Source organism: Vicugna pacos, chromosome 17 (assembly GCF_048564905.1).
Source record: "Vicugna pacos chromosome 17, VicPac4, whole genome shotgun sequence".
Lineage (NCBI taxonomy): Eukaryota > Metazoa > Chordata > Mammalia > Artiodactyla > Camelidae > Vicugna > Vicugna pacos.
In genome coordinates this window covers 51,222,248-51,247,861 of record NC_133003.1, presented here as the reverse complement: position 1 = coordinate 51,247,861, position 25,614 = coordinate 51,222,248, and the positions used below count along the sequence as shown (strand labels likewise).

At 39.7% G+C, this 25,614-nt stretch overlaps 1 protein-coding gene across 5 annotated transcripts in view; it reads right to left on the bottom strand.

Annotated features, from left to right (window-relative positions):
- The window catches only part of PPARG (peroxisome proliferator activated receptor gamma), a 116,863-nt gene extending 108,907 nt beyond the window's left edge, over positions 1 to 7,956 (bottom strand). The window contains exon 1 of one of the 5 annotated variants that reach the window (XM_072941879.1): positions 7,850 to 7,956. The gene's annotated coding sequence lies outside the window, so the exon portion shown is untranslated. Of the gene's footprint in view, positions 1 to 4,990; positions 5,008 to 6,861; positions 6,946 to 7,849 lie in introns of those variants that run through there. The other 4 variants (XM_072941876.1, XM_072941880.1, XM_006206802.3 and 1 more) reach the window with 4 other exon arrangements.
- Positions 7,957 to 25,614: the final 17,658 nt, after the last annotated feature.

Genomic DNA, 25,614 nt, shown 5'->3' with positions numbered 1-25,614 from the left:
GAAGAACCAGCGATGCTCGGACTAAGAAGAAAGCCAGGTAGCCTCTTTTGACACAAGTTTATTGACAACAAGATCGAGCTTCTCTAAGTAATAAAATGCCAAACAGATAGAGGTAATTTTACAGGACGGTCCCAAGAGATTCTACCAATGGGGGGAACACGGCAAGGAGCTTCACTGTAGGCAAGAGTAAGGCCCACCCAAAATAATCCAAACTCACTGTGCTGACCATGGGGCTCCAGGCTCTCAGAATGGATGCATGAATCATCTTAGGTGAGAGGTTCCCGAATAGTATACATGAGAATCCCTGGGAGAGATTTTTAAAAGATCCCAAAGCCCCATCTCCAGGGTCTCGGATTCAGTAGGTCTGGGGGTCGGGCCTGAGAATCTGCATTTCTACCAAGTTCCCAGCTGAGGCTGATGCTGCCGGTCCAAGGACCACACTTGGAGAATCATTATCTTAGACTATGTCTTTATTCTTTTAAAAACATTTATCCAGTACCTAATACGTACTGTGCCATGTGCTGGAAATAGACGAATAAGACTAGTCAGTACCTGCTTTAAGAAATTAATAATGTATATTTTTGTAGACACCGTACTGCTCTAGTCCTAAAAGTCAACAAACTTGGACCTTGTTGAAAACAAAGTTTCAAAATATATCATACTGCCTTTAAATAAAGCCGGGATGTTTCTAATTAGTTCCAAATGCTTTAGGAAAACATGTAGTAATCCCACATTGGCACATGCCTGGGTGTTTTTTTCACTCTTCTGGATTTTATTAACATATGCAAATAATCTGTTACAGTATCTTCATTTATATACACACTATTCAAATGTTTGTTCTCTTTTATAACTCTATGCACCATAAAAAAACAAGAGAAAGAACTTGTGTAAGTACTTTTCCATATGCAGTCAAAAACTGGTTTACAACCAGGTAATTATCAACTGACAGAAAAGACCACCACTGAATAAGGTCAGGCTTGGGGATTCTCCGATTTAGATTCAGAATTCAGCAATGCTGAGGAAAAGTGAATGGTAAGTAAACAATATGCTTAGTCACGTGCATGAGAGTGGCCCACACTTAGCTGTTAAACACCACTATGAGCTGATACACAGAATTAATGAATTTGCTTTCGAGGTGGCCACTTAGCTTCTATTTCCATCAGAGATACGCTGGCTTCCCATAACTACTGTTGGCCAAAAAGAAAAAAAGAAAGTATGTATAAAATGTCATGATCTGTAGATCTGCCCAAGGATGGAGCATTATTTATACATCTTTGGCATTTTTTTTTAATGACGTGATTGAAAGATTTCTTCTGTTCCATCTACTGGAAAGCTACTTTAAAAGTCTGGAGGAACCACTCGTGAAGAGACTAGACAATGTGTCTAACGTGACAGAGAAAATGAACACACTGAGAGGATTATTCACATATTTGCTTACAGTAACCAACGGCTAACTCCTAAACTTAATTTGGGTAAGATTTCCTATATAAACTGACATTTAGGAATAACAACTTGTTTTCTCTGAAGGAAGAAAATGGTTTAGGAAGAATAACGTGTGTTGATTTTTGAGAGGAAAATACAAGCACATAAAGGAAAGTATATCCTTTCTTATCACTATTTCAAGTGGCTACTTTCGTATTTGGTTTCATGGAGAATCAGGGACAGGAATCACTTTAATTTTATTTTTCCTTTTCCCGATTCCCTTTTCAAACTCCAAATGTGTTCACTATCCTTTAAAAGCCTTGTCTTCAGGTAAGCAAGCAAACCAGGAACTAACCTCTCCAATTTTCGCTGATGGTATCTACAAGAATGAACCCTGCTGGAAATACTGGCATTCTGAAAGTGGACTCCAAACGTCCAAATGCCACAAACAGTGTTGGAGGTGGAATGAAGGCCAGTGGGGTGGGGTCCAGGTTAAGGAGTTCTTTCCAGCACTTCATCATTGCGCCCTGGCAGCCTGATGGGTATGCTTCCTCACTGCCTTCACTATAAAGAATAGTTATTCCTGAAACATACAGGGAAAGAATGTCTTCTTCCCATGCACTTTCCCAGATTCTCTCCAGAAGCAACTAACGTGTAGAGCCCGAGAGAGTAGCAGTGCTAAGTGGCAACTTCAGAATTTAAAGTTATCCTAAAAGTCTATGATGTCACCGAGGGGCAGGGTAAATTCTTAGAAACCAATCCTTTGATTCAGTTACTGTGCAATCTGCTGAGTGTGGGAGGTGAGCGCACACAGACCTCTTACACGCCCACTCAGGGTATTTCCCTACTTTTCTGTCTCCCTCCTACCTACCTTCTCCTTATCTCTTGCCCCAGGTTTATGCTAATCTGAACTCTTCCCAGAAGGTCAGGAAATCGGTCTCAAAAAGCCTTATCCGCCTATTATAATTCTCCTAGATGAGCCCACCAATTAAAGTGTTTTTTCTTTTTTTTCTTTTTTTTTTTTACATTTTTATTGATTCATAATCATTTTACAGTGTTGTGTCAAATTCCAGTGTTCAGTACAATTTTTCAGTCATACATGGACATATACACACTCATTGTCACATTTTTTTCTCTGTGATTTATCATAACATTTTGTGTATATTTCCCTGTGCTATACAGTGTAATCTTGTTTATCTGTTCTACAATTTTGAAATCCCAGTCTATCCCTTCCCACCCTCTACCCCGCCCCCCCCCCCCCCGGTAACCACAAGTCTGTATTCTCTGTCCATGAGTCCATTAAAGTGTTTTTTCTTTAATCAGTTAAAATCAGCAATGAATTTATTTTCTAAAAACCAATGAAGTAGAATAAAAATGTTTCCTGAACAAGATACTGAATCAAACGGAACTAAACTACCATAGCATCTAGTGTAAATCCTCAGTGTAAAGGTTTAAATCTCTATTTTAAATGATTCATGGTGCATGAAGGGATGGCTTCCTGCCTTTCCTTTTTATCTGCGATATCGCAGTATGGAAAGGAACCTCACTGCACCTCGTCCCAAAAAAGGTTTTCCAGTTGAGAATGGCCTGGTCACCAGTAGAGCTGGAGGTGCAGCAACAGGTCTGAGAAAGCCCAAACTGTACCATTAAGACCGCGGGAGTCAGGGCTGCGCCCCACTCCCCTCCCGCAGGCAGGGAGCCACAGAAGAACAGAGCGCTATCCACAGGCACTGGCCCTCCGTGCCCCCGTCCCTTTAGTTATGCCCCTACTGGGGTTAGGCAGATGCAAACTTCAGGAACAGACTGGGGATTTGGGCCTGGAACCAAGTCCCCTCCTTTCTTGCACAGGAGCCATTTCACAGTAAAATATATTTTTAACAATCCATAAGGAGGACTTCAAATTTATCACTGGCACGATGCAGAGTTAATTATATGCTTTTCCAATGCGTCCCTACGAGTAAATGGGTGGGTTCCTAGGAGGCATGTTCACTTTTCAAACCACTAAAAGCCAATTTTTGCCACAGCCTCTTAAAAAAAGACCCAATTTTTATGACACGCACGCTCTTTAGCCTTTAAGGCTGCGATATTAAACCATCTTTTGATCTGAAGGACCTCACTATAAAACAAACATATGTTAAGTACTCACAGGGTGCACCATAAAAATATGTAAAGACTAGAACTTCATCAAATAAAAGCACAAGCTGAGCCTTCTGGACTCATTAGAAATAAAAACTGACACAAAAAGATACATACTGTGTCTACACAGGACATACAAAGATATTATCAATAAAACAAAAATAATTCTTAGGCTTATTTTTGTCTGAAGTCACCAAAGAATAGAATACACAATTTTAAATTGAATAATGATGAAATATTTCATTTCAGAAACATGGTATAAATTGATCACTGCATGGCAAGCATTATCTTCAGTTCATCCTTAACAATCTTCTCAAAATTAGTGCTAGGCTGAACTATTAATATTTGCAAAAGAGTTAGCTCAATTAAATCCAGTGCCAAGGTCGTATCATGTAAGATACACAGGTTTGCTGATAACGTCTTAAAATCACACAAGAAAGAAAGAAAGCCCAGAATAATAATCGCAATTATTTTCCCATTTCATTGATGAGGAAATGGAGAGTTAGAAAGGATAAGTGACTTGCCCCACTATAATAATTATTACGGTCAAAAATATTAAGATTCACATTCTGAATTAAATATTCATTATTAAAATATAGATGTGTGTTGAATGCTGAAGAAAAATATTAAGAATATATAAACCTGTTTCTTTAAATAAAAAAAATAATTTAAGTATATACCATTATTGGTGATAGTTGTAGTCTTAACATCCCCAAAGGTTTTCCCCCAATATATGGTCTATTGTATTTGAGCTGATTTCCTTCCAAGAGCCTACTGAAGTATTTTAGGTAAATAAAAGTTAAAGCATGACATTTTTATTAAATGTGCTTCAAAAGGTAGGCCATATAACTCCCTCAAATCTACCTCTGTATTGTGATGAAATACAAAATAGCAAACAAGAAAACCCGGGAAGATTACAAATAATCTTCAGTTTAAAAGTGTCACCTAGATGACTGCGGAGCTAACTGAAGTCTACGACGTAAGATGCCGGTGCTGTCTATGCTTGCAAGGTGGTTATTCACAGATCTCACTGTACTTTTGTGGAGTCAAACTACATTAGTTTCAAAGGACCTTTGTAAGCATTTAAAAAAAATCACTGCCCTTTCTATTGCTTTTAGGCCTTAAGAGAGAGAAAGGAACAGCTCAGGAGGTCAACTACCCTGATGTGGAGATCCGCTAGGAAAAATAAGAAAAGCAAGTTAAAAATTCAGTTGAACAATTATGAAGGTGCAGGGGGTGTATGTTGATGCCTATAGACTGGAGACATATCAAGTTTTCTCCCTTAGTGACTCAAAAAAACTCCTCTCCAACTCCAGTTTATTTAGCGGAATCCTATGAGACCCAAAACTTCTTCCAGGACATTTGCCACACCTTCTGACATTATTATATTTCCAAGTTCAAGTGACAGTGAATTCAGCAGAAGAATACTCACAAATTAGAATGACCAACATTTTCTATTCTACCCGATGGACATATATAGATCCTATTAAAAAAAAAAAGCAAATATAATAGACTAGGATAAATAAAACATTTGCGAAGTATTCTTTCAACATTTTCTTTCTACTTCATGAAAATCTCCTGTATTTGACAACCATTTCACAATTTGAAAACTAAATGAAATGTATTATTAATTCTTGTGTATGTTTTCACAGCAGTGTCATTCACATAGCTTTCGCACACATAATTATCTTGATAATTAGGGTCAATGGCAAACATCCTTATTTTCAGAGAATTACAGAAGAGAGAAAATTAGTATTTGTTTATACTCATATGACTTAATAATTAAGAGAAATTAACTGCAATCAGTAATGTATTTCTAACGCATAATTCTAAAGTTGCACTTTTTTCCTGTATAAATTTTAATACACAGGGATAATGCAATTTTAAAGTCATAAGGATTGTGGAATTAACACTGATTTTTAAAAAAATGATAATTTATACATTTTTAAAATGTAGTCTTGAAAAATACACAAAAAAAGAACATTAAAGAAACTAGTGCCGTCAAAGAAAATAGTATTTTATTATTAAAAATCCCAATTGCAAAAATATTTTCAAGGAAGTTTAATAAAGAATATGATGCTGGTGGACATTTTAAATTTAAAAAAATTACATATATTTTAAAATTTAACAGAATGAAAAAATAGCACTCAAAAAGCTTAGACTCAAAATTCTCCAAACCTTTACACTTCACCGATGCCATGTTTTCATAGTAGTTATTGTAAAAGCCAGAAACAAATGTTTAAATACGAAAAAGTTTTGACTTAAAAAATAAATCACCAGGTTTTTTTTTTCCTTCCAGTGATTTGCAAAAGATTGAGCGGTTAGTCATTAGTTGATTCTAAGATCTTTAAATTTAAGACATAATTATCAGCAAGTGAAGTATCAAATAGCATTATAGTTTAAATAAAGGAGAATTATGGGAAGTACACAGTAAGAAAAAATAGACGGTTTTGTAAGAAACTTCACTTTTTGGCTAACATTGTTCATTTTAAAATTTTGTATATTAAAGAATATTATGGTACTGTATTAACTTCAGAGTGAATCGGATTTAAATTAGACAACACAAAATCTGTTTTCAAACTTGAACAAGACCTTTTGAAATATCACTCCAAAAGCTACCTGGTAACATCTATGAGTGTTTTCTATAGAACTTTCAAAGGAGTGGAAGGTGTTTCTTTGAGAGAGAAGCCACAGTGAGTGTCTATGTCAGTCTCTACCCCTGAAGGGTTTTCTGAATCATCTAGACCATCAAGAGGTCCTGTTTTCAGTAGCGAATGATCACTTAGGTACGGACAGGAATACCTGGGATCTGTCCAAGATCTGCCCAGGTCCTTCTAAAGGGTGTTTAGTCATTGCTCTCCCAATAACTCCAGTTACAATTTGTTTCATGAATGACAAAAACAGCTGACATTAAGACAATGGACTTCAAAATCGGGTTTCTCCAGCAACAGGTTTCAGACAACTCAGTTAACCATCTTGCCTGCTTTTGTTTTCAGACGATAATTTCTACAAATCAATTTTACATTCTGTCCCCAGTCTTGAAAGGAAAAGAAGAAACACCTTTAGCTTTCTCATGACAGAATACTAATTTTAGACTTTATTTCTCCTAAAACAATTGACACTATTTTCCCAGCCATTATTTTAAGACTCAAGTGAACTGGAGTCTTACAATAAAGCAACTGCACCACAGAATTTTAAAACGACATAATATCATCATCATGACCATCAGGATCATCAGCTTGCAAATTCTGGACGCATCACCAACACATTTGAGCAAAATGCAATTACAGTAAGTCGACTCACCTAAGCAGTGGGAGCTCAGGAGAATTTAGAAACGCAGCCTTCTGATCGCCAGCAGAGGTAAAGGCCCCTTCTTTACCTAACAACTGACCTTATATAAAAGCAGCAGATAGGTTACTCCCAGTTTCTGCCTCCTTACTTAGGCTCCTCCCCAAATACCAAGGCAGAAAGTACCACAACTACACACCCAGTTTCCACCCCCTACACGGAGGGACCAGTGACTTCGGTGAAGCTGCCTACCCCTACCTACCCTAGTTAGGCTCCAACGAGCGGCAGGTGAGCCGGGCACGCGTAGGAGACAGCGCGCTCAGGCCACCTTCCCAACCACCGCGGGGGAGGGAGGGGGCCGCGCTCTCCATCCCCGGCCACCGGGGGAAGCCAGGCCACATCCCCAGCCTCGCCACTCGGCTCAGGGCCAGCATGGTGCTTAAGGGCACCGGGGCTGGGGGACCCCCAGTGCGCCCCCAGGCTTCTGTCACCACGACCCCATAGTGGTCACCCTCCGGGTGCCGGAGACCCAGCCGGACTCCGGGGCCGCCGGACGCACCCGCACGGGGTCTCTCGGACGCCCGCGCACCTCCGCCGGGTTCAGGGACCCCCGTGCTGTCGGACCCCAGGCAGGCGCGCGCCGAGGGGGTCGGTCCCGGCCGCGCGGGGCGCACGGGCTCGCGTCCCCGGGTGCGGACCGCCGCTCTCCGCCGCCCGTCACACCGCGGCCGGTGCCCCTCGCCGCCCGGTTTGCTCGCTCTGCGCCGGGACGTCTCCTCAGGGCGCGCCCCTCGGCGGCGTCCAGTCACCCCGGTGCCCTCGGACCGCGACCCCCCCACCCCGGGCCCCTCAGCCCGAGACCGCTCCGGCCCCGGCTCCTGTGAGCGCGCCTCAGCCCGGGTCCTTCCGCCCGACCCGCCGCGGCCCCGGGCCCCTCGGCGCGCCCCCTCCTCACACGGGCCGGCGCCCCGCGCCCCCGCCCCGCGGGCAGCCCGACTCTGACCTGCGGCGGTGCCTGGCGCCCCGCTCCGGTGTCCGGGAGGCCGACCCGAGCGCCCCAGGCGGCTGCTCCGGCGCGGGCTCCGACTGCGGTCGGCCCCGCCTGCAGCGGCCGGGCCAAGCCGGGCCGGGCCGGGCCGGGGGCGGGCGGGGGCGGGGGCGCGGGGGCGGGGAGCGGCCTGGGCGCCGCCGCCCTGCGCACAGTAGGACCCCTGCCCGCCGCGCCCCTCTTCTCTGGAGCGCCTACTCTGCGCCTGGCCTCGCTTGTTCCTCACAACCACCGCTGGGAGGCGGCCCAGAAATGGTCCCATTTCACTCAGGAGGGACCGGCCGGAGCCCAGAAAGATGCCCACGGTCACGTCGGGGAGAGCCGAGGTGTGGGATTCCGGAGCCGCCCGCCCTCTCCAGGCCCGCGTGTGTCGCTTTCGCGCAGAGGTCCGCGGGTTTGGCTTAATTTTCAATTTCTTTCCAATGACTTTCTTAAAAAAAAAAAAAAGGAAAGAAGAAGAAAAAGAAAAGAAAGAAATTAAAGCATATTTAGGACACCTGGTTTTTATTCCATACCCGATGGCACGGCACACTTTCAGCGCCCCCCTTTCACATTTGTACTTCACACGGGTATTCATGAGTCATTTAAAGTGACGAAGTTTTAGTTGTAAAAATTTTAGGTATTCAAACTCATTGACAGAATTTAAAAAATTCTTCAGCTGTGTTTCTTAGCTGAGGGACGCGGACACGTCGGGTGGGGGTGGGGCGGGGCGCGGGACGCTCAAGATGCAGCGTTTGACGGGCAGTTTGGGGATGTGCTGCCCCGGTGCATGGACTTGGCGGACTCCGGACAGCTTCAGTTCCTGCTGCTCCCTTTATCCTGACCGGCCCAGAGGGGTTCGATAGATGCCCAACCGGAAAGTGTCTGGTCTTCTGGACTGAAGGACTTACTTTTCTTGCCTTTCTTTCAGTCTGAATGACTGAACATCCTGCTCCAGGCCTGGCCCTCCTCGGGGAGGCAAAGCTGAATAAAGACGCTTGTCAGTTGCCAGCCCACGATGCTCTGCAGTCCTTTAGCGTCTTCATTTGCTGCGCGTGGCTGGTTTTTTTCCTCTAATGCAGACGGTCCTGATTTGTAGTTCAAAGTAAAATATTATGAGGACAGTTATCACCTCAGAGAAGGTTCAGAGATTCAGGTACTCCACTCGTCCCCTACAATAAGAAGTTAAGAGCCAAAGCTATATAAGGACTTAAAAGAAGACCATTTTATAGACCGTTGAAACACCCATTTCTTAACCTGCCATTTCAGATTGACAGGGCTCAGCTTTCTACATCCAGGCACAGAAGTCCTGCATGCATCCTACTTCCAGAGCATCCCAGAATCCGTCTGCTTTTTTAAAATTATTAAATAGCTTAATTGAAGTACAGTTTACAAAATCTAAGTTCCATACATGTTAAATGTACAATTCAGTGGTTTTTAGTTCGTTGACAGGTTCTTTTCTTCAGTTTTACTGAGAAGTAATCGATGTGCAGTACTGTGTAAGTTTAACGTGCACAGCATGACGACTTGATTTACACGTATTGTGAAACAATGAACACAGTAGGTTTAGTTAGCATCCATTATCTCATATAGATACAGTAAAGTGAAAATTTTTCTCCTTGTAATGAGAACGCTTTGGTTTTAGTCTCTTAGTAACTTTCTGTATGTCATAGGGCAGTGTCAACTATAGCCATCATGCTGTATATTACATCTCTGGTTCTGAATTATTTCTTCTCCCAGTTTTACTGAGGTGTAATTGACATACAGCACTGTGTAATTTTAAGGTGTACAGCATGATTTGACTGACATTCATCATGAAATGACTGTCCCAAGTTTAGTGAACATTCATTATCTCTAGTCCCAAATTATTTTATAACTGGAAATACCTTTTGACCACCTTCCTTCAACTCCCCGTCCTCCCACTCTCACCTCTGGAAACCACACATTGATAGGCTTAGCTCTTATGTTTAGATCTGTGATCCATTTGAAGTTAAATCTTGTGTGTGGTGTGAGGTGGGGCCAATCTGCTTTTGGTGGGGAATACCCATAATTCAACAATATTGACTAAAGAGTGCTCCAACACAGTGAGCGCGTTACTGTGCACCACTGTAGAGTTGATCTGAATACTTTTTTAAACTTCCTCCCAGATAAGAAAAAAAATTGTGATTTAAAAAAGTGAACTATAGGGGGAGGGTATAGCTTAGTGGTAGAGTGTGTGCTTAAGAAGCATGAGGTCCTGGATTCAATCCAGTACTTCCATCCATCCATCCATCAGTCTAATTACCTCTCCCACAAAACACAAAACAATTTTTAAAAGTCAGCGATAGTGAAGCCTATAAATGTAAGAAGTTAAGCAATATAAACAGAAATAGTATAAATCTGTTTTTTAAACTACTGGTCTTGATCCATTAGTGGATTATAAAATCAATTTAGTGGGTCATAACTAAATATTTTTTGTAAGTCAAATTATACAGAAGGAAACAGAAACTATAGAATGCACCTCCAAAATTAAGGCAGGTGTTGGCGTCATAACTTCTGTGTTATATAAGTGTGTGTGTTCGTTGTGTAAGACGTGTTTCTTACAGTAGGGCCACACTTTTAAAAGTTGGGAAAATACTGTATATACTACACTTGCAGAATTCTTTCATTCCACAGAGTTGTATTGAGTGCTTATTTTGTGCCAGGCCTTCTGCTAAGTACTGGGGCTAATTTGATAAACAGCAAGTGGTCTCCACCCTGCAGCAGTGCACACATGCAGTTGAACCCACTTGTAGTTTCTAGACATAAAAGACTGTGCCTCTGTTCAGTTTTCCCCAACTACAAGGACTTCTTCCAAATATTGATGTGTGGCCCTGGGGAACCTGTGTTTTTGTTTGTTTGTTTGTTTGTTTTTGCAGTTAATGCTCAGTTTTTATCTCATTTGAGATTTGCAGACATATTTGCTTTTCTCCCACCCGGGGGACTTTGCTCCCAGGTTCGTAATTGCATACTATGTTTATTATATTAGGAAGGAAGTGCAGGTCTAGCAGTGGGAGTTGGCCTTCCCTGAGTTGACTCCATTTTACTCCAGCTCTACTTAAACTAGCTCTACTGACAGATCTCAGGTATTTTTAAATACTGGTATATTATTTTTTAGGGGAAATTTTTTAAATGATAAAAAACATTTTCCAGGCATCTGGCAAAACAGACTGTTGGCACTAAGAGTGCTGTTTAATGATTAGCATTTAAGCATTTGCAGACTGAATTTGTGAAGATTAATGTGCTGTATTTCCAGTCATCCAATGGTTGGGGGGGTCACTTATTTATAGAAGCTGCGTGCAGTCATGGCTCTGACTGTGCCTCCTCTTTACCTGAGATACCATTTATCAATCTCTAGACATTATAAATTCTCAGGAGATTTAGAAGATCTTAATTTAAAATTTAAAAAAATTATAACCAATTCAACATGTTGGGCAGGTTAAAAACACACACGGACAGACACACACAGAGAAATCCATCTACTTTATGAATTACTCTATTATGTTCCCATACTTGATTTTTAAATCTAGTTATGAAACTTGCCTGCAATCTCCCAATTTTACTTTGAGTGTTATTAAGGTCCTTTTCTCCTACTCTTGCTGTTAAGGTCTTCTCTTTTCCTGTCCCTCACCAAATGACTTGCTCATTTTTTAAAAGGTCTTAGGTACCAAAACCAGGCTTATAACCCATTTCTTCTGATTTCAAATTGCTTGATCCTTTCATGATAACTCTCTGCTTAACTTAGCATTCTATTTCTGTTTTGAGTGATTGTAAATATGAAAACATTTTGCTGGGGTATCTTATTAAAAGTAAATACTTGGGGTGGGGGAAGAGTATATAGCTCAGTGGTAGAGTGCATGCCTAGCATGCATGAGGTCCTGGGTTCAATTCCTAGTTCCTCTGTTTGAAAAAAAAAAAAAGAATAAATAAATAAATAAACCTAAAATTACCTCCTCCACCTAAAAGACAAAGTAAGTACTTGGTTATATACAGATCCTTATGTTACAATATAATACAGCTATGTATTGATTCAAAATTAAAAACATGAAGAATATACCAAAATTTGTATTTTTTTCTTAATACCCCATTTTAGAGCTCTTTTAAGATAACTTGAAGGAATTGAAAGAGACAATTTTAAGGCCATTTCTTCCATATTACACTTTTCTTTAATATTGAAGAAATGATTCCTTGTTTTTGAAAATATTTTATTTCTCATACTTTGTAAGTACCTATAATGATATTTAATTCCAAAGAAATTCCATTTGGTTAATTTCAGTAGCTTTGCGTTAGACTATTTAAAGTTTAAACTTTTAACGGTTTGGAAACATCTTTTAAATGTTCAAAAATCCTTTTGACTTTCAGGGAACACAAAAAAAGAGCTTTTGGCCCTTTATCAATTTTTCTCCCCTTTCCCCCCTAAAATTTGATGTATTTTGCAAATCGGACGGGCCTGTAGGCATCAGGAAGTAGGAAGCAGAATCCGTGGATGTCAGGAGAAGGGGAATGCCTGGGAGAGTCTTCAGGACAGGAAAGTTAGCCTGCCTTCTGTTTGTCTTTTCCTTGTAAGATTCTGGTCGTAATTAAGTACTGGTAGAATGCAGAGAGCCCGAGCTTATCTCTGCTCACTGGGACCTTGAGCAGGAGCCTCTCTCTGAGGCTTGGTTTCCTCATCTATAAAATGGAAATAGAATCTCGTAATTTCATCAGTGAGATAACACAAGGAAGTGCCAAGTCAGGCTCCTAGTAGGAACTCAGTAAATGTTTATCAACTAGGTGGAAGCAATGAGAATGTTTTTTGCTGATAGTTACTAGCTAATTTATTGAAACACATTTTGGATGCTAAATTGAAGGGTTTTTTTCTTCATATATGCATCATTTTTAATCATCCATTTACACGGACACTCTATTATCTTTCTTGCATGTAAAAAATCACTTCTCATAAGTGTATTTTGAAATAGCTATAAACCTCAGATTTCTGTATAAAAATGGTTTTCTCGTGACACCTATGTGAATTTATAGGCCTAGGCTTTGTCACACAAAACTAAAACAAAACTTTTTATGATGGAAAACATTAGACAAACATAGAAGCAGACAGAATAGTGTAATGAATCCCCTTTGTATCCATAACCCGGTTTCACCTATATCCTCACCCGCCTCCTTTGTCTGTATAATTCTGTAAATCCCCAAAACGCATTTCAGCATAAAACTTTCAAAGTATTTTAAAATGTTGTCCTTAAGTCTTCTATTTAAAAGTTGGTTCAAACGATTTGGACTGGTAGATTGTGGATTTATCAGAAACGTTTCTCTGCTGAAATTTTCTCAGCTCAGTGTTTATCATGGATGACTTGTATAACATGTTCACTGTGGAGGGGACCACCGTCTGCACCTTTCTGAGTTCCAGGACCTAAGGACACCAACGTGTCCAGGCTGAGAAATGGGCAAGGATCTTGGACCTGGAGAAAAGCAGTGATGGTAGTTTCAGTTGCTACCACCTCCACCACCACCAACAAAGCCCTCAAAACAAAAACAAAACCATGACGCTCACGTGCTCATCAAGTGTCTGCCCCTTACTAAGATGTAGGTGCCTTGACAGCAGAAGCCTTGGCTTATTGATCTTTTTCCGCCCAGGACCTACTGCCCTAGAAGGCCTGAAACCAAATAAGTGGGCAATCAATGTTTGCTGAATGATTGATTACCGAGTGTTTGACTTGCAAACCCAAGCTTACTGTTAAGTAAATAATTCAAATGTCACCTCATCAAGAGGTCCACCATCACTGCCGTTCTTTATTCTCAGTCGATTTTTTTCTTCCTACCATGACTCACTATCTGAAATTATATTTTGACTTTTGTTTATTGAATGTTTGTCTCCCATGCTAGAATGTAAACTCTATGAAGGCAGCGATTTTTAAAAAAGACTTGATTATTTTAGAGCAGCATTAGGTTCACAGCAAAAAACAGAGGTTTCCTGTAGACTCTAAGGCAGGGGTTATCTGTTTGCTGTTGTGACCCTGGCTCGTGTTGTACCTGACACATGATGAGTGGTAGGCACTCATCACATTTTTATCACTGAAACGATGGTAGTGCCATAAATCAAGTCACCTCTAGACGTTGTATTTTCGTCATTCATCTCTATGAAGTTGATGAATATCACTTACGTAATTTCCCAGGCTTGGCTTCTGATTTGAGCCTTACTTAGGTAGCCCCAAGCCCTTCTGGTTTTATGAATATAATTTTGTTTTGAACATTTGGACCCATGTGCCAACTTTGCTCACAAAACTGCTACTACTGATACACAATTTCTTTGTTGAGCAGGTGGAGGACTGAGAAGTTTGAGCCAAAGGCCCAAGAGCTGAGCTTCCTATTAGAGTGACTTCAGCTACTCTATTCCCCCTGTGATATTCCAGGAATAAAATCCCCCTTGTCTCTTTTAACAGAAGAGGTTTCCAGGCACGTAGGTGCCTACTCCTGAGATGCCTGAAGGTGGAGGGTGTGGACTAAGAGGCTGTGGCCGCCCAGCAGCTCTCTGCCTGGCTACCGGCTGGCCAACCCCGGCCCTCATATGTACAAGCGCATTTTTCATTCCTCTAATGCAGGAAATTTGGAGCCCTTTTCTGGGGATGACACTTTGGCACAGGGTAGACTTTTCCCTTCTGTTTTGCATTTTTAACTGCATTTTAAATGTTTGAGTAACTGGTAGGTTGATCACAAATTGCATTTATATGTTTAGAAACTTTCCTACCCTCATGGGAGAAGGGAGGGCGGGAGTTGGGAGATGACAGGTAACACTTGGTTTACTGACATTACATCAGCAGCAACTTTTCCTACCACATAACTTGGATACATAGATATTTTTTCCTTCCTAAAGTATCTTTTGATTTTAATCTCCTATAACTATCCATTTATTTCTCTCAGTGAAATTTTAGTAGGTCAATGTCTTTTAGGTCAATTTCTGCACACCTTCACCTATGATGCAGAATTGTTTTAAAAATTATTTTACTCCTCCAATAGTAAGAAGTTGATGCTTCCAAGTACAGGGTTTTAAAAAGATAAATTTGGTTGACCTCTTTAACTGTTCTCTAGCTAAATGGCATTACAATGGCCTAGATGATTTACATAGTTTATTAATGACAGAAATCAAATTATTAGCTTTGATGGCAATGCTTAGTCTGGTTCTACAGAACATAATTCTCACTACGATTTTTCAGTCATTATATTTAATCCTAGAATATCAATAAACATTTCAAAGAAAAAAATTTAAATCTATCATATAACATGCTTAAAGGAGGCAGTGTTAAATAAAACAAAAAATGAACATCTATAAACCACAGAATTAATAACAATTGTAATATACTGGCAACTAAAGTCAATACAACCAAATAATGAAAGGCTATTTAAATTTAAGAGGAAAAAACGGAAGCAAAATAGAAGAGAAAAATAAATCACAGTCTTGGACTTTTTATGTAAATTATGACTTTTTCTTTTTAATTTTCTAAAAAAATTACAGAAGTAATATAAGCTTCTGATAAAAAGTCAAACCACTTGCACAGCAATGTTCATGTAGCACCATTATTCATAGTAGCCAAAAAGTGGAAACTATCCAAATGTCTATCAATTGATGAATGGATAAGCACAATGTGATATATAATACAATGGAATATTACTAACTAATAAAAAGGAGGTGCTGATGATACTATGACATGTGTGAGCCTCAAAAACATTATGCTAAGTGGAAGAAGTCGGTCACAAAAGACTACATACTGTGTGATTCCACTTACATCAAATGTCCAGAATAGGCAAATCCGTAGTGACAAAAAGAAGGTTAGCAGTTGCCAGGGGATGCTTATTCATGAGTACAGGGTGATGAAATGCTCCGGAATTAGACAGTGGTCCTGTTTGTACAACTTTGTTGAATACACTAAAACCTACTGAATCGTACGTTTAAAGGGGTGAATTTTATGGTATATGGATCATATCTCAACTAAAAAGAATGATGTTGAGGAAAAGAGGATTATGTACATCCTTCCCTTACTGAATAGCAACGTGCACGTTTTTCTCCCCCCACCACCTACCTTGTTTTTGCCATTCTGCTCTTCCTGGGTGGCAGACTGCTGTGCAGGTTATAACTCTACCCAAAGGGGCTGGCCAAGTGTCCGGAGAGGGTCTGAAGTCCCAGCCGTGCACTTACTCCACCTGAAAGAAGTGTCTTCTAATTCACAAAAAAATTGCATTATAAACGAACAGGGAGGTTAACCATTTGCACAGGCTCTTAGGGTGGGGAAGGCTGGTGAATGCAGATACTCCGTCTATGATCTTGGATTAAAAGTCAAGCGCTTCATTTTACTCTAATCCTATAGTGGCTTCTTTTCCAGAACAGAACACTCTTTGGCCCTCTCTTGGCAAGCTGGGTTGAAAATTATCTGATGAATCTTTAAAAGTGCATTTCCAGTTTAAATGTATGTTATGCAGTTCCTTTAAACTTGCCTTATTTGTTTAGAAAGGATTCGGCATATTGTTTGACTTTGCATTATGATCCTCTGATGCAGTTTTATATTTGATGCCACCACCACCAAGAGGATTTCCTGATACTCGTTCTAACAATGCAACTTTTCTGCCGGCATTCTTGTATAGATTTCAAAAGACCTAAAATAATAGTATTTTCTACACTATATTTAATCAGTGAGTCAACACACATTTAGTGAATTATCATTATGTTCAAAATAAGTCTGTTACAAACAGGAAGAACGCTCAAATCCTGGCACTTTACATACAAAATACCTGTGTGCTTGGTGTATATTAGGTACTCAATAAATAGATATATTAGCTACTCAGTGAATCAATGAAAAAGGGCGATTTTGTTTATTTGTGATTCCTAAAGATTAGATACTGACAAGTAACCACAGAATTTAATAGGCCCTTAATTCTACTGTCAAAGAAGGGAAGCTGAGGTTAAAAATATGATATAATTAGCAGTACTTCCAAGATAAATCCCACAATTCTGGCACACTAGCAATTATTTTACTGTTAAGGACTGGTAGTGTTTTAAGCTGCTAATTTGCTTCAGAAAAATTTTTTTCTACTTTGCCTATTTGTTTGTTTGTTTATGAAAGAGTATTTACTGCTAACTTTCATGATTCCTCGAAGTGTTTCCTTATAAAAAAAATCAGTAATCAGTGGTTCTCAAAGCTGGCTGCACAGCAAACACTTAATGTCTTTGTTTTTGTGTTTGTTTCTTTGTTTCCAGTCCTAGAAAGGTGGAATCCAGGTTGAGCTCATGACTTAAATGTAAGACACACCCTGATGACAATTGAAGCTTCATTTTTAACTACACAAATCCTACATGAAAAAGTTTTTCGTATAAAAAATGGAAAGATTTCAAGTATTGGCAGGCTCTCATCATGATTCCTAATCTTGGTTCTTTCTCTCCTTCCCTGACTCGTGTGCACTTTTTATGTATACTAACATTTGAGAACCATTGCTATATTGAACAGGTCAAGTGTAGTAAACCGAAAAATTTTGTTAGAACTCAAAATCCAAGGCCAGGGTGTTTTAATGTTGTTCTCTGTCCTGTGAATTACACGCTCCGAGTCCCAATCAAGACAGAAGAGCTACCTCTTCAAGTGTCCGAAGGCCATCATTTAAGGTGATATATCTTAATGAAAGAATCTCTTCCTTCTCACGAAAAAAAGAAAAAAAAAAGTTTAATTTCAGTTACCCTCAGGAAGAAATGTGACCAATGGAAATAATAAACATATTCAGTGTATGGGGAAAACAGTTGGTATTCAGTAAACACCAAGTAATTTACTAACTTGGCAAGGCTCCCTTGAACGCTAGTGTATAGTTAACTCTTTCTTATCTAGGAAGAGACTTACTATTTTGTAAGTTGTCTGCAATGTCATCGAGCTCCCCCTCATCATTTGGCTAAATTCTAGGCCATCAGTAGTGCGCCTGAAATAGCAGAAGAATTAACCAGGCTGGACCGGGGCTGGGGATGGGGTTGGGGGGGTAAGGGGGGTTCACTTTCAGATCCCTGCTGAGCACATCCCCTTTGCCACACACTGTGTTAGCTGAAAGGCAAAAGTCCTGCTGTTAGGGAGCTGGCAGTCCTGTAGAGGAGGCAGATGAGTTTTTAAAAAGTAGACTGCAATGGGTAAGTGCAAAGAAAGAGGGATTACAGGGTGGGGGTACAGAGAAAGGGGAGGAGTCTAACTCAAGTTGGGGAGGGACTGGTAAAGCAGGAGGCCTCTCAAAGATGTAATAACTGAGCTTAATCTTGAAGGATGGGTACAGTGCAGCCCAACACAAACATTTAGGAGGCAGAGTCCAAGTCTTAAAAATTAAAAAAAAAAAAAAAGTAAAGAAAGACTTGCTCAGGTCCCCGACTTGAGCGACTGATGGGCTGAGTTTGAGATGCGCTGAGTTTTGGGATCTGTGGGGGTTTCCACGTGAAGATGTCCTTGGACAATCGGCTCCCACTCCTGTAGCAGCGGGAGAAGTAGAAACGGGGAAAATGAGGAAAGCCTGGTATCATGAAGGCCAAAGGGAGAGAGCAAACAACACTTTCAGACACACAGGGACCCCAGCTAAGATGGGCCGGTAACTTTGGTGAAAGACGAGATAGTGGCCGAAGCCACGTCAGTCAGGAACGTTTACTGAGCACCTACTATGAGCCATTGAATCTTCAGTGTGGCTTCTCTGCGATAGGAGTGCACTTCCCTCATGTTACAGACGAGTACACTGAGGCACCCAAAGGCCTTGACCAGAGTCATACAACTAGTCTGCAGCAGGCTGACGATAACTCAGCTCTCCCTAGCTCCTGGGTCCAGCCTCTCAGCCATTGCTGGTTACCAGACATGGGTGAAGAAATGCAGATAAAGAACGTAGATGGCTTTATAGAGATGTTTGTCAGTGAAGGAAAGAGGGTAGGTTTTACAAAGGAGAAGCTGAGTCTAAGCAAGGTGGTGGGGAGGGGACAGCTCAGTGGTACAGCGCGTGCTCAGCATGCACGAGGTCCTGGGTTCCATCTCCAGTACTTTCATCAAAAAGATAAACAAGCCTAATTACATTCCCCCCCCAATTTTTTTTTTTTAAGATGAGAGAGGCTTGCACATGTTGATGAGCTAAGGAGAAGGAGCTGGTGAAAAGAAAGAGAAGCCTCCAGAACGAAGGGGTTGATGCACTTCTAGCCAGACTTCCGCTTCTGTGGCTGGATCAGAACCGATCTGGAAAGAGGCTGTCAGCTGGAATCTTTGCAGCTATTTGGTACTGTGTCGGTATGTTTTAGGAAAGAAATCACCTGCAGTAAGTGTCCATCCAGTTTTCTCCCCCTTGGGAATCTGTTAATGTAATTAGAATAACTGATGATGAAGTCGACTGGATTTCTTGCTTAGCTACACTTCACAACTGTACTGTTCGCCTTATCAAGCCCGGTCCTATCTATCTGGGTTCAAGGTGAAGGCCAACAGTCAGGGACAGGCTGCATTTACACTTTCCCTTCCTACGGTCACGGGACAAGCTCTAACATCGTCCCTTCCATCAGCTGCTGGGCCCCAGTGGAGCGCCCAGACTTCCTTCTTTCGTAACAGAAGAAAAGGGTGCCCCGTGCTCCTAGGTGGACCTGCTGTGGCACCTGAATTGATTGCTTTCAGTTCTCCCACATCTAATTTTCAAAAGTATATGCCAGGTGCGGTTACATTTTATTTAAACTGAGCTTCTAGTAATTAAACTAGAAAGGGCAGTAAAATGCAGCTTTTTTTGTGTTGTTGTTGTGATAAAGGACTTACAAATGACTGCACAGAGACCCACCGGAGCTCTTTGGAGATCCCTCTCCAACAGGCAGTGATTTTGCTGCTCTGGTGGAGGAGTGGCTTCTAAGTCCTGGTCTAGGTCATTATTTTCTACATTCAGGACAGACACCCAGGGCTTCCTGGGCCGAGGCACTGAAGCCAGGGCTGTGGGGAAGATACACGGTGCAGTGCACGTGGCTTCTCTGGGACTTTTCAACTTTCTCAGAAGAGGTTAGCTTGTTGCAAAGGGGACTTGAGTTCAGAGTCGTAAGGAGCCAACACAAATGGTGGTATGACGTTAGGTCACCTTAATTTCTTCCATTTAAAAATAACTGCACCAGTAATGCATGAGTTTATTTTTGTTGGAAGGAACACAGAACTATCTAGATAAACTGCAAAGGTTCCCCTTACCACCTCCCCACTTCCACTTCCCTTCCCAGACTGAGGCATTTCTGACGCGCTGCTACACATTGAAGGACACATATACCTTAGCACACACACTTTCATAGTTGTTTAGCATGAGTTATTTGAAATGCATTGTTCTGTGAATTTTTCACTCAATAAATAAATCTGTCATTTCATGTCAGAACGTACAGACCTGTTCGTTTTAGGGTCAGTGTTGGATTACTACAGAACACATTTTGCAATGTGTCCTACGAGAGAGTGAAACAAAACGACTGAGTTCTAAAATGTTTGATTGGTAAACACTAGTGATTACATTAAATTACTTCCATGTTTAATTTCTTGTTTGAGAAAACTAAGCCTCATAGAAATTTCCTCTTAACTTTTCAGTCTTTTAAGAATCTAGATTTGGTGTGTTATTTTGGTATGTAAAAGGCTGTGCATAAATATTTTGCTTAAAACAAAGTGTCCTTAAAAGGAATACTTAAGTAGGAAATACTAAAATGCAACCCAATAACATACATAATTCAGTTCTGTGGATCCCACAAGGCAGAAGTAGAAAGAAAGAAAAGAAAAGAAATTCTTAAATATCTAATAGTAATGGGAATCCTTATGGTACCCCAGAACAAGAGGGGTTCTTTTTAAGTTTTCAGTTCTTTTTTCATCATTGTTAAACTGATAACTAAAATCTTAAAAAAAAAAGAAAAAGAAAAAGAAAAACAACGCTTTGCCCATGGTGTTAAAAAATATTTACATGCACATGTACAGAAAAATGCCTAGAAAAAAATGTTTCTGTTTTAACAGTGGTTATTGTGATGGGATGTATTCAAAGTGATTGTTATTCTTTGTCTTTTTCAGAACTTTCCAGTTTTAAAAATAATGAATACATATTAACTTTCTCAATTAAAAAAAGTTGAAGCAACATCAAATGGGTTAGTAATAAATGAACTGAATGACTGGGTCTCTAGATTTAAGAAAAAGAAATACACCCTCTTTGTATTTCCCCACATTACTTTTACTCAAGTGGCTGACAAACTTCAAAAATGTATCAGAACAAAAAATAGCAGTGGACCATTAAGCCTAACATATAAAAGTATAACCTTGTGTCAGATAAACTCAAAAACAGACTTGTAACATGTAAATAAACACAGCATTTAAAGTAGCTTATTCTAATACTGCTGGGCCAGCTCACAAGATAAATTTTTACTGACTAATATGTTAAATCTCTTTTGTGAACCAACTGCTATTTTTAATGTATAATTTAGCAAAATTCAGTTTTTCAAAAAGCTTATTCTTGTCATTTCCAAAAAAAGACAGGGGAAGGAGAGAGGAAGCTGTGTTTACTGGGAAAGTTGCAACATTCAGTTCGTAAGTACTTTTTGCTTTAGATATTTTTTTTCAACTACTTCTCTTACATAAGAGTCTTGTAATATCTCCATAGGGAGAAATAACACGGCTACATTATGTCTTTTTAATTTTTCCTCCAGATATTGTTTACAAATCAACATGTCGTGGTGACTCCATATTCAAAGGTATTAGCCAATCTGGGTGTCCATTTGCCATTAAGGACAATTGGTAGTTTTGACAATCAATGAGAGTTTATTTTAGGAGAAAAATTACTGAAATTTGCAGGAAATAACCTTTTTGTTCCAAAACAGCTGTCATTGAACACCATTATATCTACAACAATTAAAATTATCTTTGGTGACTTTTAGCATTTGGCATTGCTCCATTATTGTTCAGTTAAATATTTTTCAAGTTTGCTAGGACTTTTGCCCACTGTGTGCTTACGGCTCTTTATTGTCAATATGTATCTTAGAATTCACCTTTGTGACATTATTTTTTTGTATTGTGGGAGAGAGTGTAATTTCTGAAGCCAGTTGCCTGAGAAATCCAGTAATATTTGTTAGGAAATTGCAGTCCAGATTTACAAGTTACTTATGAAAATATGATTACAATGTATTCCATTACATTTAGCAACAAATAGCCCCTTCTCTCTGTTTCTGGATCTTTGTAAAAAAAAATCCCAGTTTAAAGAATTAGCTAATGTTTAGTGGACAAAAAGAGCAAAAGTGACACGTGCTGTCATTTTAATAAATTGAGTTAAAAATTGTGATGAAAATTCCTAGGAACAGACCATCAGGGCAGGGCATTGATTATTAAAAACCAAATCAAACCAACCCCCAACCACACTAAAGTGAGACTTCATGTTTGTTTGTTTAATTTTGAAAGGAAGTAAATGCTTGTCTTCAAAAATGATTAAATATTGAAATATAATAGTTTACGGAGACTAAAGACATCATAACATAAAGTATTTCTGCCTTTGATCGCTATTCCTTGGTTATATTTTGAGGGAACTAATTTATTTGCCATGATTTTATTCAAATTAATAAGTTTCTTTGAAAATATTTATCACTACTCATCATTTAAACGTAGAATACTGATACCAAAGAACATTTCTTACACCCTAATACTTAACTGAATACTTCCAAGATAACCTTTCAGACCATAAAAATATATATGTACTGGAGAGGCTTTAGAAGGGCTCACAGGGTGAAATTTATTCAAGCAATTTCAAAATTCTGCAGAAATTTAAAGTACTGTTAAGCTTTGTGCCATGTATTTGGGGCACCATCAATTTGTACATACTGTCTCAAGGTGAACTTCCTTTGACGGACCCCTGTTTTAACTGAATCTACCCCTCTACTCCCTCAGTTTTCACATAATGAAACTCAGGACTTTTTTGAGGAGACCTGGAGGCTAATAAAACTGTTTTCCCATCTCAGGAAGTTGAAAATGAAAGGCATGCAGTGTATTACTTACAAAAAGCAGATGCAAAACTTTCACAAAATTTAAAATTGACTAATAATCTGAAGACGAATACCTCACATTGTTAAAAGATCTTATCTCTGGAGTTTGGAAGACCGGTGATTTTTTTTTTCCTGATATTTTTCTGAACTTTCCAGAAATTTATGTCTCACTTTTCTGTTTAGCACAGGAAGGGGAGCCATGGGGCAGAGAATCCCATTGATCATGAAAATGTGAAGGAAATAGGTCAAACATTGAGTTTTCTAAAGTAAATCACATTTTACAAATTACAAAATTACTTTTGGAGAATAATCCAGGCCTCCGGGCTCTTCCTCTCACTTGTGGAACATAAAGTATACTTTGGATCAAAACATGGAACATTCCAGACAATGTGAAATCTAGAAAGGAACTGCACCTGTATCCCCACGCAGCGCCAAAAAAGTGTGACTGCTGGATAAATAGTCTCCTAAATTAGACAGAAGAACTGAAGCCCTCTTTTCCACTTACTGCTACACACAAAAGTGAAAGTCTTACCCTTGGCATCAGTGCGATAGCATTCGTGGGACAGTAATCGTTAGTAAGTAATAAGGTATTTTTCAGAGTTTTATTATACTGAGCAGTTTTTTGTAGAAGAGTAGATATTACAGAATATAACTCATTGCTATAGCTGAAAACTTGATTTTAAATTAAACTATAGCTATTTACTTTTTAAGTTTTAAGAATTACTTGATTGCTTTCCTCAAAACTGTCACTTATACCAAAGAGAAAACATTGTGTATTTGGGGATTTTTTTACCTAAACATATATTCTTGGTGGGGACGGATTTAGCTTCAGCAGGATTTTTTTTTTTTTTGGTAAGAAAAATAACATTTATAGGATGGCAATTCTTAAAAAGTGATCTCTTTTTTCATAGGAAAATGTGAAGCAACGTATGTGGAAAGCTGCAGAGTCTGGAGTTACAGGCAGATTAAGCAAGGCACACTTGGTAGTTAAAAAAAGAATGAAATGATGGCTAAAGATTTTTTTTGGCAAAAGTAGTTAAGATATGGAGCAAATTATTAATATGACTTCAGGAGACAAACTATTAGTACAACTTAAAAAAAAATCAGAAGTTGTAAACGGATTCCAGCAGAGGAGAGGCATGAGATAAAGAAGGAAGTTGAGAAAGATTTGAGTGTGTGACTGGACATGTGACTTTGTCATATTTTTATTATCTTTGCAGAAAACCTCAGACTAATGAGGAAAGAGGATGGAGCTAAAATTGAGCTCTCTAGATGAAATCTTTTGCTTGGATTTTATACTTTTCCTTTTTTTTTTTAATGTGTTTTGGGGGTGTTTTTCATGGTAGGAAAATCTCTCAAAATATTCTATAGTTTACAACAAATATTGAAAAGCAAATGGAGTATGCAAAACTCTCCTCAGACGTAGAGAGACAAAAAATAAATCTTCACCCCTGCGTTTGACAGTTCAAAGGAAGTTTTCCTCCATCACTAAAGTCTGATGCTTCTTTCTGCCGCACTGACTTTTCCAGCCCCTTTTGCCATTATCTTGGACAAAGGCGAAAGGAACCTAAATTGCTAAAACCAGTTCTAATCTAGTAAAAGGACTTGAGTTTCTTTCTTCCCTGAAACTTTTTCTTGATCTTCCACTGATCAGAATATGAAGCCACTCCTGAATTTGCTCTCTTCCACTTAAAGTTTTGATCATGCAAAACCGCTTGGTCAATAAAACCATTCCTTTATTATACATACATATGACAGGCACTGTGCTAGGTACTAGAAACACGGTGCTGAGCAATTCAGAAAAGTCTCCCATTCTCACTTCATGCCATGTTCTTTCCCAAAAAAGTTTGTCAAGGTTCTAATGATCTCTACCGTGGTATCAAGAATAGTCTCTCCCTTGTACTTTGCAAAACAAGAATTCTAGCCATTAGCTGTTTCCTAGTAATTTACCACATGCCAGTCAGCCTGTCTTGGAACGCCTCAGTCTCAGACCAGACCCCTCTACTGGTGTAGGACTTGTCCCCTGTGACCCTTTAAATAAATTCTAAGATTTTTCCCATAATTAATTAATCTCAGAAATCAAAATGAAACATGTCACCAGGGCCATATTTAGAGCCAAGAAATTTATTGGCTCTTGTCCAGGTTTCTTTCTAAATTAAACAACCCCAAACACAACTCTCACCATTCTTGCCTCTTGACATTAGGCGTTCTCTCTTCCAAGAACTAGGGCACATATAAGAAAAGAGTTTTCATACATCTGCACTTACCCAGGACCACATTTATTTCTTACTTCCATGTTACATAAGGAAATTATCCTCTTAAACTTCCCTATCCGTGTTTTCTTAAAAAGATAGATGGACCCCATCCTTAGTGGTAAACTGCTATTACACCATTTTTCATTCTTTGAATGATGCAACAAGCTCAGAATCTTTTCTCAGAGTCCGACTCTTCAGGCCTGTTGACGATTTAACGTACAATTAAATCTTTATGATTTATAAACGGATGACTTGAATTATGCCTGAGGGTTGGTGACTCAGCTTTTTTTCACCTGAGCCAGGTTCAAGGATGCTGGAAGGGAGCTGCACTGAGTCAGGCTCCAACACGTGGTGGTGTGAGATCACGGGTGTGTGTGTGAGAGAGAGAGGGAGAGAGAGGGAGAGAGAGAGAAAGAGAGAGAGAGATTTAATTCCCAAACCAAACTCGAGATTGTCAATTTTTTTTAAAGTCT